At 65.0% G+C, this 5,000-nt stretch overlaps 1 non-coding gene and 1 pseudogene across 1 annotated transcript; both read left to right on the top strand.

Moving 5' to 3' along the window:
• Positions 1 to 1,842: 1,842 nt before the first annotated feature.
• On the top strand, positions 1,843 to 1,996 carry LOC144490506 (5.8S ribosomal RNA). The gene has a single exon (XR_013497268.1). It is a non-coding gene; the product is annotated as a 5.8S ribosomal RNA (ribosomal RNA).
• A 1,260-nt stretch (positions 1,997 to 3,256) lies between these two features.
• LOC144490508 (28S ribosomal RNA) lies at positions 3,257 to 5,000 on the top strand (annotated as a pseudogene; the record flags this gene model as incomplete).

The raw sequence follows: 5,000 nt of genomic DNA, 5'->3' as shown, positions 1-5,000 counted from the left end.
CTGTTGGTGAACACGTTGTGAAGGATCTTTGTCGGCCGGGGGCCCGCCACCTCTCCGGGGAGGGCGGCCCGTCACTCCTTGAACGCGAAGGCTGGCGCCGGTTGGGCCAGGCAGGAGAGCCTCACGGGGGCCGGCCCCGGGGCCAGGTATCGGACAACCTCTCCGGGGGCCCGAACCGAAACCCGTAACACAGAATAAAAATCGTAACAAGGTTTCTGTTGGTGAACACGTTGTGAAGGATCTTTGTCGGCCGGGGCCCGCCACCTCTCCGGGGAGGGCGGCCCGTCACTCCTTGAACTCGAAGGCTGCGCCGGTTGGGCCAGGCAGGAGAGCCTCACGGGGGTTGGCCCCGGGGCCGTGGCCCGTACTGACGCTGGCGCCTCCCACGCGGGTGGGAGGTCACACCGACAATTTCGCCGTACCCGTCGAACGGGCCTGGTCACCCGTACGCACGTTCCGCCGAAGCCGGGCGACGTCGATCTCGGTCCCACTCGGTTGGGCCGGCGCGCGGGCGCCGCCACCGACGAGCACGCACACGCTCGGTTGCACGCCGGCAAGTCCATGCGGGTGCCGCACACGCTACGCCTGCGCCGTTGGAAGGGCTTCGCCGTTGGCTTCGTAGGGTGTCTTTGCAGTCCGTCCGAGAGGTGGGGGCACGCACGGCAACACGGCCGGCCTGCCTGCGTGGGACGATGCGGTCCTTTCGTTCAGCGGTTCGGCGGTTTGGCCGGCGCGAGCAGACGCTCGGAGGGAGACGGTGGCGTCAGCCACGCACTCACTCCGCTTCTGCAGTCCGGTCCACTCCGCCCGTTCTAGCTGCTCGTTTGGTCCCTCGCCCGCCAGCAGACCGTTCCGCCGACGGTGCTCCTCCTCCGCAGCGACTTCTGCCTAGCCGCTCTGCCGGGTGCGATGTCACCGGCGTCCGCACCGATCCTCGGCACGGCGCGTGTGCGCACCTGTGGGCCGCCGCCCCGTGCTCCACGTCCGTCTGTGTGTGCCCGCTGTGGGGACCGTCTTCCTCTCGCCTTGGCGACGGCTTGCGGGCTGCGACGTGACCTTGCCACCGCCTTGCAGCATTACATCCGCAGTTGAAACGAAGAGAGCTGCTGCGGGCTTGGGTGCTTGTCCTGGCGGCTTGTCGACGGGACCACGGTGAACGGCCACTGTGTGACTCCGCAGGGAGACGTTCTGGTGCAGTCAGGGGCCTTTTTGTCTCCCGCCGCGGTGAAGCTTTGGTCGCATTCTAGTCACTCTCTTCAAAGCCCGGTGAGGGGTACCTGTTCATGCTCACCATTCCTCCGGCACCCGTGTGCGGAGGGTGGGTGCGAGGTTTAAAGATTCGTTGTCCGCCTGTCGGTCCGGTCTGGTCTCGTGCTGACTTGAGCGAGCGTCCACCGCGTTCGAGAGAATGTGCCTGTCCGCGGGGGCAGCCGCGCTTGCGAGCGTTCCGCCGCGCCCCCTTCCCCAGCCCGCCGAGGTTGGGGCGTGCGGGGTCGGCTTGCGCCCGTAGCGTCGGCCTGTCCTCCGCGGCTTGCACCCGACTCAGTCCGCTGCGGCCTCGCCTCGACTCTCGAGCCTACCGCCAGACGGTGACACCAGAGAACTCTGCCTCTGGCTGTTGCGGGGCGTGACGGCGCGTGGCGGGCCCCGGCCCCTCACCCACGCCGGCACTCAACGCCTGCGAGCGCCCTGATTCCTCCTTTTTTTCGCTTGATTGTCGCTCGAGTGCGTGCGCCTCCGGGCTCACGCCGTGGTACGCGCCAGGCTGGGGCTCCACCGTCACGTCGGCGGGGGAGCGTTTTGCGCGTCCCAGGATCGGGCAACCGATCCGAAACCCGATACAACTTTTAGCGGTGGATCACTCGGCTCGTGCGTCGATGAAGAACGCAGCTAGCTGCGAGAATTAATGTGAATTGCAGGACACATTGATCATCGACACTTTGAACGCACTTTGCGGCCCCGGGTTCCTCCCGGGGCTACGTCTGTCTGAGGGTCGCTTGACAATCAATCGCACTTCGCGCGCATCCGTGCGCCGAAGAGCGCGGCTGGGGTGTCGCAGAGGTGCCGTCCTCTCTGTCCCCCTAAGTGCAGACCCAGAGTAATCCGCGTCGGAGAGCTTGACCTCTTGGGTGCCGGCGTCCGCCTCCGGGCTCGTCGGCACTGCCCGCTCCCGCACTGGCCCAGCCACCTCGGGGTCGCCGGCACGGCTGTCATCGGGTTGCCAGAGAGAGAGAACGTGACTGCCTCGCTGCCGGGACCGTGTGTGCCTTCCGTTAGGCTCGGGCCAGGGGGGTTGACTCTCTGTTGATGTGTGTGTGTGGCTCGTCCACGGGAAGGATCCGCAAGAGTTGGCTCGGTTGGGTGCTCCGGCACAGAGAGTGAGAGAGTGGAGTGACTGTCCGCTGGACGTCTCCGGACACGTTGCCTCGCGTGGTCCGTGCTCGGTTGCCTGCCGGTGGGTTGCCGTGGCCGTTCAGTGCCGTCGCGTGGAGGACGGCAGCTTGACGCGTGTGACGCTTGATGCCTGGATCGGTGCTCGGTCGTGCCGTGCTTTTCTTCCCTCTGTTGCGCGTGCGAGTGCTTGCATTTTTGTCGTGGGAATCCGTGGCGGTTGGGTGTCGTTGCTTGTGTTGCGCTGGAGCTGCGGCTCCTTCCACACTCCGCAGCCCACCCTCTGCCGTTGCGGTTCTGGGGCAATGTGCCTGCGCCCGCGTTCAACGTGTGCCTTGGGTTCGAATCGTCGCAGAGCCGACTTGGCCGTGTGGTCCTCGCTCCGGTGTCTCCCCGTGTCCTGCTGCCGCCGAAGTCTTCTACGTGAAAGGTGCTGTCCTGGCCGCGGCGTGGCCACCCGCCGCTTGCAGCCCGTGCGCTCCGCCGCCCGGCTTCGTCCTTGGCGTCTGGCCTTTCGCTCCGGCAGGCTGTGTGTCCCACGGCCCTGCTTTTCTCTCGCTCGATACCGCCGTCGCACCGCGACCCCGCCAGCAGCACTGCTTTCCGTTACCGTGGAGGTGGGCGCACGCCTCGCCGCAAACGATTCTCTGGAACAGTTGACGTGCCGAGCCCGGTCCGGCGCCGAGTGCGAGGGGGCACGCAGCGCTCGCAGTACCGTGTGCGTTCCGTGTGTGTCCGTGCCTGTGCATCCGCTGCGCAGCACGGCGCGCACTTGCGAGCACGCGTACGTGTGTGTGTCTGTGTGTGCGCCCGAAGCGCGTGGAGGCGCCGACGACCGGCCGGCCAGAGCACTCGTTGCTGCCTACGACCTCAGATCAGACGTGTCAACCCGCTGAATTTAAGCATATTACTAAGCGGAGGAAAAGAAACTAACAAGGATTCCCCTAGTAACTGCGAGTGAAGAGGGAAGAGCCCAGCGCCGAATCCCCGCTCGCCTGCCGGGCGTGGGAAATGTGGCGTAAAGGAGACCTTTCTCTGACGATGCTCGAGGGGCCCAAGTCTTTCTGATCGAGGCGTGGCCTGTGGAAGGTGTCAGGCCGGTTGCGGTCCCTGGCTCGTCGTGATTGAGTCTTCTCGGAGTCGGGTTGCTTGTGAATGCAGCCCAAAGTGGGTGGTAAACTCCATCTAAGGCTAAATACTGGCACGAGACCGATAGTCAACAAGTACCGTAAGGGAAAGTTGAAAAGAACTTTGAAGAGAGAGTTCAAGAGGGCGTGAAACCGTTAAGAGGTAAACGGGTGGGGTCCGCGCAGTCCGCCCGGAGGATTCAACTCGGCGACTCGGGTCGGTCGCGTCGGGGCTTGGGCGGATCCCCGTTGCTGGGGACCGCTTCCCGCGCGGGCACGGCTGTCGCTGGGCGCATTTCCTTCCGCTGGTGGTGCGCCGCGACCGGCTCTGGGTTGGCTGGGAAGGCCGGTGGGGAAGGTGGCTCGTCGCTCCGGCGGCGAGTGTTACAGCCCCCCGGCAGGAGCCTTCGCCACTTGCCAGGGTCGAGGAAAGCTACCGCTGCCGCGCCTTCTCCGCCCGTCCGCGGGCGGGGACGGGCTCACCGTGCTCCCGGTGTGATTGTCGACGAGGGTGGACTGTCCTCAGTGCGCCACGACCGCGTCACGCCGCCGAGCCGATGCGAGCCACGAACCGGGCGCCAGGGGTCTGCGGCGATGTCGGTAACCCACCTGTCCCGTCTTGAAACACGGACCAAGAAGTCTAACACGTGCGCGAGTCAAAGGGCGTGACACGAAACCCCACGGCGCAATGAAAGTGAAGGTCGGCGCGGGTCGACCGAGGTGGGATCCCGCCGCCCCGCGCGGCGGGCGCACCACCGGCCCGTCTCACCCGTTCCGGCGGGGAGGTGGAGCAGGAGCGCATGTGTTAGGACCCGAAAGATGGTGAACTATGCCTGGGCAGGGCGAAGCCAGAGGAAACTCTGGTGGAGGTCCGTAGCGGTCCTGACGTGCAAATCGGTCGTCCGACCTTGGTATAGGGGCGAAAGACTAATCGAACCATCTAGTAGCTGGTTCCCTCCGAAGTTTCCCTCAGGATAGCTGGTGCTCGTCCACACGCAGTTTTACCCGGTAAAGCGAATGACTAGAGGCCTTGGGGCCGAAACGATCTCAACCTATTCTCAAACTTTAAATGGGTAAGAAGCCCGACTCGCTGGCTTGGAGTCGGGTGTGGAATGCGAGTACCCAGTGGGCCACTTTTGGTAAGCAGAACTGGCGCTGCGGGATGAACCGAACGCTGGGTTAAGGCGCCCGATGCCGACGCTCATCAGACCCCACAAAAGGTGTTGGTTGATATAGACAGCAGGTCGGTGGCCATGGAAGTCGGAATCCGCTAAGGAGTGTGTAACAACTCACCTGCCGAATCAACTAGCCCTGAAAATGGATGGCGCTGGAGCGTCGGGCCCATTCCCGGCCGTCGCTGGCAATGCAGAGCCCGCGGGGGCTATGCCGCGATGAGTAGGAGGGCCGCTGCGGTGAGCACAGAAGCCTAGGGCGTGGGCCCGGGTGGAGCCACCGCCGGTGCAGATCTTGGTGGTAGTAGCA

The sequence above is a fragment of the Mustelus asterias genome, unplaced genomic scaffold, assembly GCF_964213995.1.
Source record: "Mustelus asterias unplaced genomic scaffold, sMusAst1.hap1.1 HAP1_SCAFFOLD_3381, whole genome shotgun sequence".
In the NCBI taxonomy this organism is placed as follows: domain Eukaryota; kingdom Metazoa; phylum Chordata; class Chondrichthyes; order Carcharhiniformes; family Triakidae; genus Mustelus; species Mustelus asterias.
The sequence above is the reverse complement of the archived record's forward strand: the minus strand, read 5'-3'. Positions and strand labels throughout refer to the sequence as shown.